This window comes from Lissotriton helveticus, chromosome 12 (assembly GCF_964261635.1).
Source record: "Lissotriton helveticus chromosome 12, aLisHel1.1, whole genome shotgun sequence".
Lineage (NCBI taxonomy): Eukaryota > Metazoa > Chordata > Amphibia > Caudata > Salamandridae > Lissotriton > Lissotriton helveticus.
In genome coordinates this window covers 462,893,556-462,913,506 of record NC_136073.1, presented here as the reverse complement: position 1 = coordinate 462,913,506, position 19,951 = coordinate 462,893,556, and the positions used below count along the sequence as shown (strand labels likewise).

The 19,951-nt window shown below is 46.6% G+C and overlaps 1 protein-coding gene across 1 annotated transcript in view; it reads right to left on the bottom strand.

Annotated features, from left to right (window-relative positions):
* The window catches only part of OGFOD1 (2-oxoglutarate and iron dependent oxygenase domain containing 1), a 214,463-nt gene that overhangs the window by 179,267 nt on the left and 15,245 nt on the right, over positions 1–19,951 (bottom strand). The window lies entirely within an intron of this gene.

Here is a 19,951-nt window from a genome sequence, read left to right as displayed (position 1 = left end):
ATTTTCATAATGCAGCTGCACATTTACAAGCGACCTTACCATACTGGCTTAACAACCTGCAGGCTTTAAATGGATTGTTTTTATCCAATACTAAAATTAAAGCTTTTCACCCAAGAATGTTAGGCAAAGCTTTTGCCCAACACAAAAAGCTTAGTCCCACATCTGGGTCAAGAAGTGATGCTCCCTAATCTTACAGTCTGCACTTGGGGTACAGAACTGACTTTAATTGGCTTGGGGACAATCAACCACAAGAACAAGTTACTCTTTGCTAACGCCTTATCCGTTAGAGACTATCGAGCTGCAGACTGCTTACCCTAGAATATTCCACAGGCGTCAAGTCTAGTCTGAACATTTTCTAGCAGAACCCCTAGGCACCAAAAAGGTGGCGTTGTTCAGCTTCGCATCGGCTGCGCCAGATGTGATGCGTATAGTACATATATAGGGGTTACCCCAGTGTGATGGAGCGGGTTTCTTACTGCAACTTTCTAAGGAGCCACGAAGAACGGAGCCACGAAGAACATTGACACACTGGTGTGTATTACTAAGGCCCTCAGAAGGGAGTGCTTACTGAATCAGTTAGCAGAGCAAGGAGGATGGGAGGGTAGGTAAGCAATCTGTGGCTAGAAGCCAGAGTCTACCAGACAACCTGTACCAAAGGTAACTAATTAATTTGATTCCTTACCTTACAATAGATACCCAAGCAGTTTTTTCTTCAGAGGTGGGTCTGTAAACCGATTAGACTGAAAAGTCCTGCACTACCAAATGGGCAAAGTGCCCATAATGACATAGCTGACCATCCAGGGAGTAGTGCTAGTTGAACATGGGCAAGGACGCCACATTGCTGCCTGGCAGATGTCCAGGACAGGGATTCCACAAGCTAAAGCAGTAGTCGCAGGCTTGGCTCTGGTAGAATGAGCATGCAAGTCCTCAGATGGTTGTTTCTTTGCCAATGCGTAGCAGTTCTTTATGCAGAGCACTGTCCATCGTGAGATGGTTTATTTTTGCACCGAATCACCTATCTTAGCCCCAACAAATCCTACAAAGAGTTGATCATCGGGGGCGTGTCTAGCGGTCGAGAGTAATGGCCGCAGTCTAGGTGTGCTCCGATCGACCCGTGGCATTAAAGGACGACACAGCCCACGGATCTGAATAAATTTCGGCGGAGACGGCGTGCCTTGCTGCCAGGCGCCCCAGCAAAGCTCTAGTAAGGGGTTGATGGGCCGTGGACCCCAAGCGGAAAGGGTCGGATCGCCGAAGAGACCAGGGGCCGGACCGCGAAAAATGGCGATGTCGGAGCAGGACGGCGATCGGAGGTGCGATCGGCGCAGCATGTGACCTGCTACGAGTTCGCCCACCTGCCTGCTCCCGCTGGCTCAGGTCGCCGACAGCGCAGAGGACGTGTAGCGGAGGACTGCTGAGCGCCCTCGGAGGTGTGCTGCGGACCGACACGGAGGTGCGGTGGGGCCGGCCCCGGGGCAAGCTACAAATTTAGGCCCCAGCTTCAGGCCCTACTATCGGCAAATACTCGGCACGGCGTTCTAAGTGCCTGGGGCCGGGGTGCTGCGAGCCATCCCTCCCTCCACCCCCTTATTGACAACTAATCACATCCCACCTACAGTGTCCGGGGATGCGGCGGGCGCCGCACGGGACCTCCTCCCCGCCTACGCCCTACTGACCTTGCCAGCCTGACCCATCGAGTGAGGAGGGGTGACTCCGAAGGGCGACAAGGAATAGATCACGCACTGGACCCCCCCTCCCCCAATGTAGGCGCCGGGGCCGCCTGGATGCGAGATAGAGGTGGCAGTACTGACTGGGACTGGTTTATGGCCTACTGGAGCTTGAGGCACTGCAGCGGAGGTCCCTGGAATGTGCCTGGACTACTGACAGAGCAGACCGGAGGTGGATTGATGGCAGAAACCCTGGTGTGAAGGTGCACTTCTCCCCCTACTCCCTGAGCTCTGGTGAAGCCATCTAAACCCTTCTGCTTCCACGTGCCATTACTGGGGTGCTTCCGTTAAGTATCATGATGGGTGACCTCTCTGGTATGTGACGCAGCGGTGAAGGGGACTGTGGACACTCTTCGTGTTTGGGGCAAGGACTGGTGAGGCCCTGGTAGAGCGAGGGAATCAAAGTATAGCAGCGTGGGATTATTTGATGTTCGCGCTTGTTCTGGAGCCCTCTCCTGCATGACAGTACTGTCTACTGAATGGAAGTACCTGTCCCTCATTCCCTGGAGAGTGAAATTTATTGGGGACACCCTGTTGGGTCTTCGCCAGTGACGTTGAGCTGATCATCTGCTGGAATATACCGAACGACCTGCTCTGAAGCGCCAGTGTGGACAGATTACGAATGCACCCGTCAGATATCGCTGATATATTGTAAGGTAATACCGGCTATTGAAAAGCGTTACTGGGCTCTGGAGCGCCGCGGACAGCCCGGAGTGCAAGCTGTCGCTCCTGATGATCTGTGGGATAACATAGCAGGCTGCAGTAACTGTTGGTGCAAGAGCTCCTGACTAATCCTATATGCCGCAGAGGAGGATGGCTACTGGAGGCAGAGGTTCCAAGAGCGCCCCTCAGGAGCAATTAGCTGAATTCGCCTGGACCAAGGGAGGTGACAAAGGAGACTCGCCGAGAATGAACAAAGACAACACTGCGGTGACGCCATCCCCAATCAAGGAGCCCACGCTCCACGACGTAATGGCGGCCATAGGAGGCATGCGCACGTCAATGGACTCTGTCACAACGGAGGTTTCCCTGCTTCGTGCAGACTTCAAACAAATGAACGAAAAAGTGAAGGAACTCAAGGTGGTAACAGCCGTACTTCAGGAGGATACTTCTGAACTGCAGCAACAGGTGTCTGACTTGGAGAAGAAACAGACCCGCATGGCGCAGCAGTTGGACGATTACGAAGGGAGAGCCCGTCGGAACAACATACGAATCCTCGGAGTTCCGGAAAAAACAGAGGGGCCTGCGGCGGACCTCTTTGTGGAAGAGCCGATCACGAAACATTTGAAACCGAAGGCTCTCTCCACTTATTTCTCCATTGAGCGAGCCCATCGAGTGCCGGGCGGTTGCCCCAAGCCAGGGGCTCCGCTTAGACCCCTAATTGCAAGAGTTTTTAATTTTCGAGATAGGGACAACATCTTACAGGCGTCCAGAGCGGGTCCTCCGCTGAAGATCGACAACTATGAGGTCACTTTCTTTCCAGCTTCCAGGCAGTGAAACGGGAGCTACGCAGCAGAGAAATCAAATACGCTATGCTCTTCCCGGCCAAATTAAGAGTAGAATGGGACGGTAAACCCTGGTTTTTTGACTCTCCAGAAGCAACCTGGGAATGGCTGGAAAGGTGGACAAGGGTCGGCAACATGAGGGGCACCCACCGCGACAAGGCGGACAGGAAAGAAGGTGGTGAACCTGGTGACTCAGCAACTGAGAATGCGCTGGAGACCAGTGGACTGGACGAGCAGGAATGAGTGACTTTTGTTGTCGCCAGAAGGGCCCCCTCCTGATGACACTCGCAAGTATTGGGCGGGGGGAGGTGCTGAAGGACCGGGCGGGATCAGATGGGGGGACATATACATTTTTAAGGGGTGCCAGAACCCAGTGTTTCAGTTATGTAACGGGTCAGATCTATGGTTTAACGTAGACATGTTATGATATTGTTCTATGGGCTGTGTCTTACAATATTAAGTACTGTTTTACTGAAGTCACTGTAGGTGCCACGGGTCGGGTGGGCGCGCTTCACCCCTGCAAGTTTATCAGAGTTTAGCGGGTAGGGAATATATAGGCACTCTGCCATGTTGGGGGGTGGGCAGTTCGAGGTCCACGGGCAGGGGAGCAGGGTGGGGGGTGAAGGGGAGTTGGAAAGAGGTTTTTGAGACAAAGCAATTTGATGTTATTGACTACTGTGAAAATGTGCGAATTCAGATTACAGTGTTAGAGGGGGGGGGAGGGCTGGTTACACTTTGTTCTGAGCTTTAGTTCTGGGCTGCATTTCAAGGTTACGGGAGTGCAGATGCGTGATACAGTGTTGGGCTTTCGAGGATGTTTTGAAAGTGATGGCAAACGCGGTCTTGGGTGACAAGATAACAGACGATACCGCCCCGGTCTTGGCCCCGGTGTCCCCCTTAACCCTGGTTACTTGGAAAGTATGCGGTTTGGGGGATGAAATTAAGAGGGGGTTGGTGTTGCAATATGTACGCAGGGCAGCCCCGGCATTGGTATTGCTTCAAGAGACGCACTTGGTGGGGTCGACATGCAAGGCTCTGGATCAGTGGGGATACGCGATGGCAGTGCATTCTGAGTTTTCCTCTGGCTTCAGGGGGGTGGGAATCCTGACTCGTAAACGCCTTCCTGTGATAGTACAGCAGGTATGGAAAGATGCACAAGGACAGTTTGCAGCTATTTCCTGCTTATGGGAAGGAAAGAGGTTCAATGTGGTGTCGGTGTACATTCCACCTGCCCTTCAATCAGTCGCCCTCCCTGCCCTCAGTGCTTTTCTACTAACGCTGCCAGAGGGCGAGCTCATACTGGGTGGAGATTTTAATGCGGTTCTAGACGATGGACTGGACCGCCATCCCGGCAAGATAACAGGGCTGCATAAATCACGGCTGACTGGTTATGTAGAGGCTATGGGTCTTACGGATGGGTGGAGGTTTAAACACTCTGGGATCAAGGCTATACCTTCTACTCCGGGGTACACAATAGACTCTCACGTATTGATTATTTTTTCGTCTCTGCAGATAACCTGCCCCATATAACTGAGGTAACGATAGGCCCGAGAGGTATCTCGGATCACTCCCCAGTCTCCATGGTATATTCCTCTTATGTGAAAGCCCGGAGGCGTATTTTCCCGATTTCGCCTCATTATTTACAAATTCCACAAATTAGAAAAGACCTAGTCACGGCCACGAAATGCTACTTCAAAGAAAATACCACTTCCGTTGACTCGCCAGGGGTCCTGTGGGAGGCATACAAAACGGTGCTGAGGGCCAGGCAATAGCCTTCATAACGGGTCATAAACGAACTGTGCAAGAAGACCTTAGAGTACTCGAGTACGACCTGGATGTTTTACAATCCAGACATGATCTTGATCCTACTGAGGAGGCTATGCGCCAGTTGCGCCTTAAACAGGCTGAATATATGGAATACCAGCGGGTGCGGGTTAGACAGCGGCTTATGCGCACGCAACATATTGTATATGAGGTTGGCGATAAGGCAGGGAGACTCTTGGCATGGCTGGAAAAGAAGGACAGGGCCCAAAGGACGATTGCGCAGCTTCGCAATGCCGAAGGAGAGGTAATCACTATCTCTATGGATATAGTAGACACCTTGGCCAACTATTATGAGACGGTTTACACCCCCACCTCCTGTATGTCTTCTGAAGAGGCACAGACCTACATTAAGGATATCCGAATGCCCTCCCTCTGACTTGACGCCGAGCTGTTGGAGTCGGACTTTACGACAGATGAGGTCCTGGGTGCAATTCATTCTCTGCAGTCAGGTAAGGCCATGGGGCCGAATGGGGTCCCCATAGAACTCTACAAGCGTGTCTCTGATCTTACGGCTCCGCACCTAATGCGAATGTTCGAAGACAGCTTGGCTAAGGGGAAATTGCCCCGAGATCAGCGGACGGCTACGATCATAGCCATACCAAAACCTGGTAAGCCTCCGGACGAATGTACATCATATCGTCCTATTTCATTATTAAATGCGGAGGCGAAAATACTGGCCAAAATGATAGCCGTACGATTAACCCCATACTTAGAGATGCTTATCCACCCGGATCAATCCGTATTTATGCCGAACAGGAATACTGCTCTCAATTTAAGACGAGTTCACGCGGTATTGGCGCAAATCCCTGCTCTGTCGGAACCGGCGGTGCTCCTTTCTTTAGATGCACGAATGGCCTTCGACATGGTCGAGTGGCCGTATCTATTTGCGGTATTGCCACATTTAGGCTTTGGACCAAAGTTCTGTGCTTGGTTAAAACTCTTGTATACAAAACCGCTTGCACATGTTGTAGCCAACGGCCATATTTCCAGGGACTTCCGACTGGGCCGTGGCACGCGTCAGGGATGCCCTTTGTCGCCACTGCTTTTCGCACTGATCTTGGAGCCGTTGGCAGCCTGGATACGGTGGGACCCCATGATAAAGAGTCTCAGCTGGACCGAGTCCTGGGAGGACCGCATATCGCTATATGCCGATGACATCCTTCTTTACTTAACTCTCCCTAGGCGGTCACTCATAGTTCTTCTTAACATTTGTGAGATTTTCGGGCGAGCCTCAGGATACACAATCAACTGGTCCAAGTCGGTGCTGTTTGTCCTTAAAGGGCCCCCACCGCGACTTCCGGACGGCTGTCCCCTGTTGGTCACTGATGGACCCTTTAAATATCTCGGGGTGTGGGCGACAACTAATCAGGAGGTCTTTTATCACCGCAATTTACTGCCGCCGCTTGAGCGATTCCGCACGGACATGAGGCATTGGCACACCCTACCACTGACCCTCTTAGGAAAGGCGGCGTTATTTAAAATGATGACCTTACCGCGACTACTATATATCCTGGAAAATACTCCGTTTCTCGTGCCTCCAAAATACTTTACGTCCATAAACGCACTAGTCTCCGGTCTCCTCTGGGGGGACAAACCGGCGCGCATTTCCCGGCAAAAGTTGGTTCGGGGATGGTTTGATTGAGGCATAGCGCTCCCAGATATCCAATTGTATTATTGGGCAGCCCAACTAAAGACCATAAATCACTGTCTCCACGCTCCGCAGACTGAGCCAGCGTTCAAGGCGGATAGATACGACCTGGGGGGCGGAGGAGTGATGGCTGCGCTCTATGACCCCAGGGGTGCGGCGGCCCTGCTGGGCCCTAGGGCACACATAGTGAAGTTATGGTACTTGGCTTCTGCTCGCCTTAAATGTAAAGACAAGATCACGCAGATGACGCCACTCTGGGCGTCGCGACACCTCGGCGGTCTCTGTAATAGTAAGGGTTTTGAGGCCTGGGATTGGATAGGCATATCGACGGTTGGAGACCTCTATAGGCGGGGGCCATCCTCACCTTTGACCAGCTAGCGGCCAAATTCAACATAGCACAGGCGGAACGTTTCCGCTCCCTACAGATCAGTCATGCCCTCAAGTCTGTGCTCCCAATCGATGAAAAGCTGCCAGAATCCACTCCTTTAGAAGATAGACTGCTTACAGAGCATATGTTGAAAAAGGCGACCTCGTTGGTCTACCGCAAGTTGGTCAACAATATGCCTGACCCCACGGTGAGACTAAGAGCGGCCTGGATAGCGGAGGTAGGTGAATTTGACGAGTCAGACTGGCAAGCCGCGCTCTCCTCTCCTCAGGAGGTTGCTGTGCCGTCTCGGCTCAGATTGATACAATTAAAAGTCCTACATCGAGTCTACTATACTAGGGTCACACTACACAGGATAGGGAGAATCACACACCAGTATTGTTTGAGAGGTTGTGGTGAGGTGGGGACATTCTACCATACTATCTGGGATTGCCCATTGATGGTTTGTTTCTGGTCCAAGGTTATGCGGACTATATCACAAGTTGTTCACGTTTCGCTGCTCCCTGAACCGCGTCGCTGTTTGCTGAACATTTGGGAGCCTAATGATCTTAGTAACCCCCAACAAGATTGGGCCACGCTTGGTATTATGTACGCTAAACGGAATGTGGCTAGGGCCTGGGGGTCTCCCGTGGTACCGGCGCTTAGTAACTGGAGTACGGATCTGGATTCAGCGATGGTTGCCGAAAGGCGGTATATCTGAATCGGAAATGTCCGCGAAAGTGGGCCAAGATTTGGGGAGCTTGGAATGAATATAGAGGGCACATCTGTGAACCACTTCAGATGGATAGTGATACTGATTTGGAATGAAGAGGAGAGGGGATGAGGTAGTCAGGAAGCGGGGCGAATATACTGACCTGTTGTCATGAATGTATTACTGATATCTCCATGACATGCTATGCTGTGTCCACTATGTTTCGCCTTTCTAATCCTGTATTAATGATGTATGCAATGAAAGCCTTGAAAATGCCCATTGTTTAATTTTATAACAATAAAATTGTTTTTAAAAAAAAAGAGTTGATCATCCACCTAGAACTCTATGTGATCAATGCTCGTTTTGCGTCCAAATTACAGTCTATCCTCTTCTTTGCAGTGGGGAGTCAGAGCAAGGAATGAAGGCAAGGTGATATTTTGGCCTACTGAAAAGGTGTGGCAACCTTCGAGAAGAAGGAGGCACGGGGAAAAGAACCAGCTTGTCTGGGTAAAAGGTGGTATAAGGGGGGTGCATAGAGGGCCTGCCGTTCGCTGACCTTCTTGGCTGATGTTTTGCCACTAGAAAGGCAGTCTCCGTAGTGAACAAACTAAGTGGGCAGTTGTGGAATGGCTCAAAGGAAGCACACATGAAGAAGGCAAGGTCAAGGTTAAGATCCGAATGGGGCATGATGAATTGCGTAGGGGGAACCATGTGTTGTAGTACTTTTAGGAACCCAGTTACAATGGGTGACTTTACTAAAGAAGGTTGGTGTGGCAACCGCAAGAATGCCGAAATGGCAGACAAACAACCTTTAACCAGCAGTGCCAAGGAAAGAACAAATAGCAGAACATGGGATAGGGGCGCAGAAGCAGGGCAATGTTTCTGGATGCACACCATGCCACAAATTGGTCCCGTCTAGGGGAAAGGTTGCCTGGCTGTCAGAACAACATCGCAGACTTTGGGAGGAATGTTGAAAACGATCAACTCTCGCCACTCAATCTTCAAGCATAAAGCGTTCCCCATCTCAAGCCACAAAAATGACTTGGGTCCCTTCATTCCTGATCTTCTAAAGAATTATAAGCAGGAGTGGTACCTGCAGAAAGGCATATAGGCGACCAGCATTCCACTGGTGATGAAAAGCGTCTGACCGAAAACTGCCTTGAAGACTACTGACAATGTGCGTTCTCGTGGTGGCAAACAGATCTAACCAAGGCCCTCTCCACTCTTGAAAGAGACCTTGCAACACCTCCGGGTGGAGAAGCTAATCGTGATTCTCTAGGCATTAACAGCTGAGTTCATCTGCCCTAGCATTCAGAGAGCCACCAGGTGTTGAACCACCAGGAAAATTCCCTAAAGTTCGAGCCATGTGCAGAGGTGCAGTGCTTCTCAACAAAGGGTCCACAAGCCCACCCCACTGTTCGTTGCAGTACCACACGGCAATGGTGTTGTCTGCAAACACCTCCACTAGCCTTCCCTTGAACAAAGGAAGAAAGGCTTTCAATGCCAACAAGATCGCCTGGAGCTCCAGCAGGTTGATGTGAAGCTCGGACTACGCTAGTGTCTAGAGTCCTCTGATTTCCAGCTCTCCCAAATGGCTGCCCTAACCCAGGAGTGATGCATTTGTCACTACGGTTATCTCTGGGTGCGGACGGGAGAGGGGTCTGCCACTAACCCAAACGCAGGTTGTCAGCCGCCACTGCAGGCCTTTTGCAGTTCACTCCAAGATCTGGAACAGGTTAGAGAGATTCCTCCGATGCTGTGCCCACTGGAGCTTCAGGTCCCACTGCAGAACCCTCATAAGCCAACAGACATGTGTAGGAAGCTGGCTCTGTGTGAACACTATACCTCACTTTGGTATAGTACATACAGAGTCTAGTGGAACCACAAAGGTAGGCAGAGGAAAAAGTATTTAATACCTTACTCTCTATTTCTGGTAGTGTGGGCGAGCACTAAGGCTTTTCTCAAAGGGTAGTGTTAAGCATTTATTTGTACACACTCAGGCAAGAAATTGGGGAAGACTGGTAGGTTTGGGCCAAGTCAGTTAGTAGTGTTCTTCTTTCAGCACAGCTACTTTGGTCCTTCTTCTCTCCTTGTCTGAGGAGGCACAGTTTAGGGTTGCCCCTAAATACTAGATTTAGGGGCATTACAGGTAGGTACTGGTGGGGACAAATAGGTCCCTTCCTTGGGGTGGGTACACCTCCTATTATGCCACTCTCCACTAGAGGAGGGCATAAGCCTCACTCTGGTTGGCTGGGTCCCCCCCATCTGCAAGATTGCAGTAACTGAGAGTTGTGCTTCACTTCGCCTCCCCCACCTGAGGTGTAGAGTTGGCAAAGGTGGGCACACCTCTCCTTCTAACTTGGTTTTCCAGTTGAATCTCCAGCACAAAGTGAGGGTCAGAACCGGTGGGGGGCCAGTTGCTGGGAGTAGCAAATGTCTGGGGCAGCTCACAAAGGCGGCAAGCCTTTGAAGCTTCTCCTTCGTGGACCCTGCCAATCCTGGGGAAGGAGGCTTTGCACCTCGTCCCAGGATGTGCTTTATTTCAGGACCTAGATAGCGGCAGGCTCTCGACCCAGGGGTCCAGATACATGTTTGGTGGTGGCAGCTGGCGAGCAGACACTCATCCAGGACATAGACTTAGGTCGTTTTTCAGGGAGCATCTCTAAGATGCCCTCTGAGTGCATTTTTCATTAAAGCCCACACTAGTGTGCATGCCTTATACTGTCCGACGACTGAATTAGGAGATGAAAATAGCCAAGCAATCGCTTTATACAAGGACTATGTCTTGCTCTTTCTGGCCGAGCCAGCCCAATCCGGCCCTCAATGTCTTCGGGTTCTGCACTCCTTTGGACAAGCTTCCGGCCTGCACCTAAACCCCGCCAAGTCCGTCCTAGTCCCTCTCCATATCTCAAGAGAATGTTTTGATTGACAATCCACAAGGCAATCCTATTAATATCTGGGAATCTGGGTGGCTCTGCTTCCAGACCTCGAATGGACACTCTTATCCCGCTGGTGAAGAGAGCCCAGGGTGACCTCCGCAAATGGCAGACACTACAACTCAATCCACTGGTTTATTTTGTACTTCCTTTATCTTGTTTAAAATCAATCAAATTGATTATCACAAAAAAATCCCACAATGTCATCAGTGTGGGTTTAATGTGCTGAAAAGGTTGATACCAAACTTCCTAGTTTTCAGTAAAGCCATTATGGTGCTGTGGAGTGTGTGATGACAAACTCCCAGCACCATATACTCTTTATGGCTTTACTGCACTTACAATGTCTAAGAATTGACTTAGACACTGTAGGGGTACATGGCTCATGCACCTTTGCCCTCACCACTGGGACAGTGCACCCAGCTAGAGGAGTGGCTTACCTATGCCAGGGCAGTGGATTGTAGGCATAGCACACAGGGATGTGTGTCATGTTGTCTCTTCATTTTGTTCTGCACTACAAAACGCAGCCTGCAATGGCAGTGTGTGTGTGTGTGTATCAAGGTACAGGCTCTCTAAGGGTGGTGATGAAGCGAGATTAAGAAATAATTTTTATTTCAACTCGTGAAGTCACACTTCCATAATTTAATTAATTATGCTAACAATTTTTGCTGTGTGAGTATTAATACAACCTAGTTTAAAGTTACATACACAAAAGACACGTGGGAAACTAACATGTGTGCTCATAAATGTGCATTATGTTGCATTCTCATGTATGTGGAAAATAATAAATTAATTATGTCTATTGTTGTGTCATAACTAATAGCAGCTGTTTTTAAATAATGGCATGTGCTTATTTTGCTTCCTTGTCTATGTGATGTCATTCTATTCTCTATAGGTGCATAAAGAACCCTGCTGGATTAAATGAAGAATGGTAGATATAAAATGCTGCTTTATTTGTGCTTCTGCTAAGTAATTTAGATTAATGGGTTAATCATTAGCAATGATGGGTGACAACAGAACAAACTATATTTCTTTCATTAATTTCTCTTTTGTGTTTGTTTATATAATAGTTTTACAAATGAGGCTTAGAGATGGCTGCAGAAAAATAGTACACTTTTAAAAGTGACGCAAGAGAGGTGGCGCAGAAAAATGACGCTTTCTGAAAAGAGGCCTAATGATGAAAATGGCACAAGAGAAAATAATTCTGAAAAGGATGGAAAAAGCCTCTGAGCTTTTATTTTGAAAGGTTTTGGAAAGAACTGCTAAAAGATGACTCTGTGGAGAAATTTGCTAACGTGCTATGAGAGTTCAGAGCAGACAGGCTCAAGGTTGGAAGGAAGAGACGTGATAGATTTGCATTGGTTGAACTCCTTTTGATACAAAATGTAGCAGCCTGAGGAAATGCTGCCAAGACTTCTGCATGAACAATGAACTAGTGAATTTGCCCGGACATGTGGAAAGGAGGTGTCACAATTTACGGTGGCACGAGGTGGCTCAGCCAATGGAGAGTTAGAATTTGTCTGCTGGAATGTGAAAAATAGTTAGCTCAGCTTATTTTAGGGTATAAGAATCAGACCAAACAGCAGTCATTTGGCTTACGCTCGAGAATCCTGAAGGACGTATTATGCTGATGGACTACACACGTGAGGAAAGGAGTTTTTATTAATTACTTTATTTCTAGGTGATGAGGGTAGAAACAGAGATAGTTAGGATTTGGAAATGCTTAATTTTACTTATTTTTGCTAATGAATAATAATTCTTGATTTATGCTCATTTTATTAATTCTGAATAAACCTCTCTTTATGACTTTTTCTAATGCCTGTTTAATAAAATTCCAAAACCTGAGTTTTTCTATATATGTTTAATAAACTTTCTAAATGACAAGCTGGTCTTGTTTATTGTGGGTAGTTTAAAACATATTTAGATCTTATCGCCTCATGATTCAGTCGCTCTGTTGTTGATATGGGCCTAGTATTGTAGTGTAAGTTTGGTGGTAGTAGATAGAGTCTTTTATGCAAAATTTTGGTGAGAGCGCTGGATCAGTGGCACAATAAGTGCTGCAGCCCTTAGAGGCCTTCCCTTGTCACAGTGCCCTTGTTACCTTTTACAAGGGACTTACATGTGGCCAGAGAGTTGCCAATTGGGTTTTGCAACAGTACAGTTTAGGGAAAGAACATAGGTCCTGGGTACCTGGTTGGCAGGAACCCAGTGCACAATCAGTTAAAGTACATCTACAGTTTGGCAAAAAGTGGGAGCAACCATGCAAAAAGGGGCACTTTCCTACAGCATGTGTTCCAAGAAGGATGCATGAGGCCATGATACCAAATAGCTTCAGAGTTAGTCTCACCGACATCCAGGATAGGGGCTGAAACATCAGAATCACAGCCCGAATGTCCTGGGCTCGCTGTTCAGTGAGGTGTTTTTAAGAACCGGCACAGACACCGGTAACCCAGCGGTGTCAGGGAATACACACCCAGAGACCTCGGGTTCTTCCTGATCCAGACCACAGAAACTCAGAGTCTTCTAGGTGAAGTCAAAGATTAGTTTATTGGCTGCAACCAAGGTAACAAGTGTCCTAGAAGTACGACATATGGAAGTATATTCTCAGGAGACTGCTCGCCTTTACAAAGTCAGGCTTCTCTTCTTATACACAATTTTAGGCTTCAGGCAAAACATTCTTGGTTGTAAAGTAAATCGTTAACATATTTCTAGTACAAAGAGAAAGCAGAGTCATGATGACATGTCCATATTTCACTTCGTGCTGCCTACAACAAATCATTTGGCAAGGCCCAACATTTCATCAGATATCACTGGACCCCTAATAAAAACGGGCACCTCCCCACCATAAAGTAAGTGAAGCAAAAAAGTGGAGATAGATGTGAGCGAGATATGGCAGGTGTGCGCGCTGAAATGGTTTTATGGTTTGTTGAGCCTAGATGCTATCTTGCTCGGCCACTGGGAGGGGAACTGACCTAACGAGTTCGGCCTGGGGCAATGGTTCCAACTTGCACAGGTCATGGAAAAGTCGATTAAGGAGTGCGTGTCCTTGTGGAATTGAATTCAGCTGGATTAAGGCCTATGTAAAGGGCAACACATAAATGGAAGCCATGGGTTTAGAACGCAAATGACGATTTCGGGGTGAAATCGTCACTCGAATGTGCTGAAAATATATGTACATGATGTACTCGTCATTCTCGGTCTTTTGATACCCAATTCGTCATGTTCCGACGAAGATTTAGTTCTCGAGTCCAGAACGATTACACGGACCCAGATTTCCAGAACCACATCAGGAGGATAGACCCGAAACTGCACTGTGTCCAGAATGGCCCCAATGAAAGGGAGCATCTGAGAGGGAGTCAGATGTGACATTGGCACATTGATAGTGAACCCCAGTGACTGCAGGAGGTGTGCCGTAGAATGGAAGCGAGAGATGAAGGCCTGGGGCGAGCCTGCCTTCAACAGTCAATTAAGATAAGAGGAATCTGGAACCCCTCACCTCTACAGATGTGCTGCAACTACTGCCATCCCTTTCATGAACACCCGAGTGGCGCTGGTGAGGCGAAAGGGGAACACAGTAAACTGGAAGTGCTCTTGGCAAACCATGAACCGCAAGTAGTGCCTGTGGGCCAGCAGGACAGATGGGTAGAAATATGCGTCTTTATATCCAGGGCAGACAGGACCTAAGCTAGTGTTAGCATTTTGAACTTTTGCTTTTTTAGGAAGAAATTGAGAAGGCAAAAGTCTAGGCTAGGACAAATGCCCCCATCATTTTCGGGCATCAGAAAGTACAGAGAATAGCAACCACAAACCTCTTCTGATTACAGCACCCTCTCGATACCTCCCTTAGGCAGGAGTGCCAACACTGTCAGTCAGCAGGTAATGAGTGTGCAGCATGGTTGGAGGGGTGGCCACAAAGAGGATGGAGTGGGTGTGGGGTTAGGGTGAGACCAGGCCAGTGTCTGGTGAGGTGTCCAAACCACTAGCATTCATTGGTTCCTCGTACCTATTATCCTCTATGTCGTAAAAGGGATACTGGTAACCAAAAGGGTCCTTCTGATCCCTCCCCAAACGTCACCCTCTACAGGCCTATCAAAAGAGAAAGGCATTGACTCCGACTTGGAAGGAATGGTAGCGGTCAGCGCCAGAATCTGCATCAAGCTACACCAATCAGGCTGCGTGTCGGAGTCGGGTATAATAATGGGGACGTTAATGTGCCAAAACAGCATGCACACGTGGTCTCCAAATGTGTGCGAATTCTAATGCACATTGATTTGTCTCTTGCCCAGTATCAGGGACTGGGCCTGCACATTTTTGTTCAATTTTGTTTTTGTTAGAGGGCAAGAGTCGCAATAAATATATCTTAGGTCACTTAGCTACACCTTTCTTGTCACTCAACCTAATTCCTCCCAGTATTGTGTCACAGTTCCATGGTATATGCATTATAGCAACATTCTTAGCTCAGCATCTAGGAAATTTGGCCTAAACTTGAAGTAACATTTTATGGAGTTTTGGGCGAGTTAGGTGAGTTTAACGCAGTATATCATATTGTATTAGCTTGAACTGAGCATTTCTTGATACCCCAAGACCCGCTGCCATTGCTTATCTCTTAGGCTGTCCAGCAGGTCGGTTGTCCAGTATCTCCCTTGTTGGTTTCAGGGTCACCCCCAACATTTCTATTTGCATTGACTAGAACTGTGATATAGCTCTTCTGCTCAAACCAAATTTTCAGTACGGTGTACCTCTCAAGATTCTCCATTTTTCCTGGACATATCTGTTTGAATGCTTAGAATACCGAACAATAGGCCAAAAACTGTTTACCTGGTATGAGATATGACTTTTCCAGTGTGTGAAACACATGAATAAATTTACCTTCAAGGAGATTGCCTGCGGTCTGCACTCCTGCTTCCTCCTAACCGGTCCTGTCAACTCTGCCTGCCAGTTTGGCAAGTTTTGGTAAGCCCAAAAAGGGAAAACAAGTGCATTTATTTTCTACAGCATTCTCTACCAGTATTCTTAGGGCATTTTTCAACAGTACAAGCAGATGCTGATCTCTCCAAGTTTTAGAAAATGTGTGTTATTATTAGAGTGTTGCCTCTCATCCCTTCCATGTATTATATCTAGCAGTTCCCAGAGTCAACCAACCATCTCTAGACCCACTGAAGCTGTGCTGCTGAACAACAAAGTTCCAGACTGGGCACTGTCCAACCATGCCCCCAAACCCCCCCCCCTGCTCAGCAGTTTCAGACTATGGAGTAAAATTGTGTGTCCCCTACGTATTATTCCCTTAAGGCAATGTCAATGTCTGTAACATTGTATTTCGGTAAGCACAATGGGGGTGATTTAAATGAATATAAAAAGTGAGGAAGCACTTGTGATGGCCACCCTGCCCATGACCAAACGGATAGTCTAATACAAAAAGATGTTGTGTCTTTCATTCCTGCAAGGACACTGTTCACATTTTCAGGGCCTCATCTGTGAAATATGTTCATACACCTAGACATGTAATAGTCGTTGGTTCCCATGCCAAAGGCAAGTGAGGGAGAGTCATTCAACCCAGTTTCCGTACTATTTTCATTGAAAATCAACATGATTGTTTGGCTCTCTCTTCTGCTGGACACTCGGCCAAAGAGTTAATGACAGTTACAATCCGCGATTGTGTCACTAAGAAAAAGTAGTAAATCATCAGTATGTAACAATATGGTGTATATGGTGTGCCACAGCCTAATTCTCACAAGCCTGTTTTCCCTACAAACTGCTGACACCAAGGACTCTGTTGCGCTAGCAAAGGGGACAGAAGGCACGCCAGACATGCGCCTCTTGGTATAGGAAAAGGCTCTGAGATTACTTTCCCAGTCCTACCCTAGCAGGTCGGTGTATTATACTCTGATCCACACTATTATCTCCAGACAAAACCCAACTTGTGGAGACCTACAAATAAATAATTCCAAGTGGGAAAATTCTTCTCCATGTCAACCGAAACAACTGCCAGTAGTGTTCCATTCTCAATGTTCCCACACAGGACATGAACAAGGCATCAGACGTTTAGCACCATGTTTTTTGTGAGATAAATCCAGTCTAAAACGAATGCACCAGCTCCAGAAGCAAGCGAGTAAACCTGGATGCCGTTACCTTGCCCACATTCTTGCAATCCAGGATTGGGAGAGATAGTGGCCTGTAGGAGGACTCCTCCAGTGTGTTGCTGCCAGGCTTGGGCACTTTGACGATGAGAGCCTTGCTGTTGGTTGGTGGGAGCACACACTTTTCTTTGGATTCTGGGTAAAGAGCTAGGAGTTGGGGGGGGTAACTTTATCCAACACAGATCTCCAATGGGAACACACACACGGGAACACACATCACTTCCTGCACCTTTACCTATTGTAAACATTTCAGTTCACCATTTTGAACTCCTTCACTCAGTGGTGCATTAAGAGCCACAAATTGTTCAGCAGCCATGCCAGTATTCTCACCTTGCTAATGTACCTTTTCAGGCTATGGGTATCTGTGTCATCAGAAGAAAGGTACAGCCTCTCAATTAACTTCTTCATTATATCATTCATTATTTTTCTGAGATGCTACCAGTCTCCTATCAGTTATCTTAAGAGCCATCAAGGAGTTGTGTTTTTTTTATGTACTCAAAATCTAGGCCGCTGCACGGCCCACCTAATCTTCTTCAGTGTGATGCCTATGTAGACACTGCTTTTAGTTAAACAGTCACAGTCGATCTGTCGCTACTCAGTGTTCAACCCAAAGACAAACAAGTTCACCATTTGTGGGTCCATTTTGCTTTTCCTTTCTGCAGATATCTATCTTTCTCTAACTATGCGGCAGTCCTGTTCAGGGCATTTCTCACTCTGTGGTACTTTCGGAATAAGATGCTCCTAAAGTAAACCCTAAAGGGCTCTCATGCTACCATTATGTTGTTAGTTGACCCCTTGTTCTCTATGAAATATTGTGTAAAACATTTTCTGACGTCACCTCTGTAAGCAGCGTCTTGCAATGCCATCATCTGCGGGTGCCATGTCTCATATTTTACTATTTGTAAGCCAGCACCGGGTTATGGTCCGAGAGCACTTGCCCAGGTATTAAATATGTATTATCAGACAATGTAAATAGCTACAGTGTAAGAGCAGTCTGGAGTGTAACCATGTATGGGTGATTAGTGTGTATACTCAACTTTAATCATGTATCTTGCCCACCAGGCTTCCATGAGTCTCTAGTTATGGATCCAGCTTGCGAATACCTCAGTTGTTTTCACTGTTGCAGTGTCAGGTAGAAGTGGTTGTGACCGGATGTATGATGATACAATGAGGGCCATTTCAACGCAGTCTGTTAGATCGCTGTTTTCACAACGCAAGTCGTTACATCAACTTGCGCTGGAGGGGCGCTGGACTTAGGAATTGTGTGAATTACTATTCCAACTCCAGTCTACATACAGTAGGGAAGGTGTTGGAAACAGTAACTTACACTATTCCTTAGTCAACAGCGCTCTCCAGTGCAAGTCGGTTTAACGAATTGCGTAATGAAAACCACAATGTAATAGTACCACGTTGAAATGGATGCGTGCTAAACGATGTCTTCCGTTATGACCTGCTAGTTGCTAAATTTCTTACCCAATTATAACGCCCCCACCCCGCCAACCCTCCCACGCAGTGGTAGTAGCAGGCGAGGAAAAAAGGAAGATTATGTATTTTCAGTGAAAACTCATGCTGGAAGGTGTGGTTCTGTCACAGATGGGACAATTTTGCCTTAAGTTTAAAACAGACGTTGTGGCTGCTAAATCTTTGTGTGAAACAAAAACATAATTCAGAAGGGTCTTCTGACTTAAGTTATGAGGCCAATTTGAATTTAAGGGGCACTCGTTAGGAGGATCCAAGTAGGTTTATTGCTTATGTAACTAATCCATTTTGGAAACTGCAAGAAAATCTCTTTAAGGTAGCCTCTATGGATTATTTTATTGTTAATTCAAGGTGGGAATAAGGGGGAAAATTGGAATGGCTGAAACCTGATCTACTATGCCAATGTGGGATGCACAATATATCTCCTATTACTTTTTCTTCCCTATACATTCTTTTAAAAGAGAACCAAGACCTAGTTATACTTCTTAATTTTTTTGTTTGGATATTAAATGGGTAGCTATTATAATATGTAAACAAAATGCGGAAAGAAGTGAAAGCAACTGCGACGGAGAGCAGATTAATTTTGCTAGAGGAAAAATAGAAATCAGCAAACTGAAACATTGGTCACATTGAGAGAACAAAAAAATTGTCCCATAAATTCGGATATCAAAAGAGGTGATCAATAATTGCCCAACACAAATAACGTTCATAACAATAAACAGATCGAACTCTTTAAATCCAAGAAAAAATAAAGTTTATTATTGCCAATGAAAATAGGTTTGGCAAAGTTATAACCAACAGATCCTCTTAAAAGATTTTTGTTTTCAAATGTAACATGGATTTATATAACATAAGGAAAACTAGCTATGTTTAAGGCTACGACGGAAGCTTGTATCTGATAAATATGATTGTGGCTACTATGTCAAACAAAAACTGCTTACAGCAATTACAGCTATGTAACTAGAGATATCCCATGTGCTTCTCGTCTTCTGTAGCCTTTTGCAGATAACATTCAGTAATAAATTGTGCCCTGCTGTTCTGGAGTTGCTCGATAATAACATTGAGAACATGCAGTTTCCCAACAACTTTAAATATTCAGCAGCTGTGAACCCCCAACAAAGAAATGATACAGTAGAAGATGCTTCTTAATAGACTTTTTTTTAATACAATTATGACCTTTTGATTAGAAAATGTGATGAAAGTTTTAATGAATAAAGATGAAACAACTTTTAATGCAAAGAGAAGGGAAAAGTGTAAAAGCTACCACATTCTATATGTATATTAACCATTACTAAAGATAAGGACTTTCTATATACAGGTTGAAGAATATGAATTTTTGAGGCTCTTATATTTGTGCTGGGGACAAAGCAAAAGGCAACTTTGAAGAAAATACAGGTCCCGATTTCTAAAAGAGATTTTGTTTTTCTTAAAGTGGAAAATACCATTAGGTATTTATACCTCATCAAGGGTACCAAAAAATCAGATAAACATTTTGTCACCAGCCTTTGCATCATCTGGAATAGTTTGGCCAGTTCAGAATGTACCATGATTATTATTTGCACTGCTTAATTTTCCATGAAACAATTACAACTTTTAATATTTCATTGCATAGAAGACCTCTT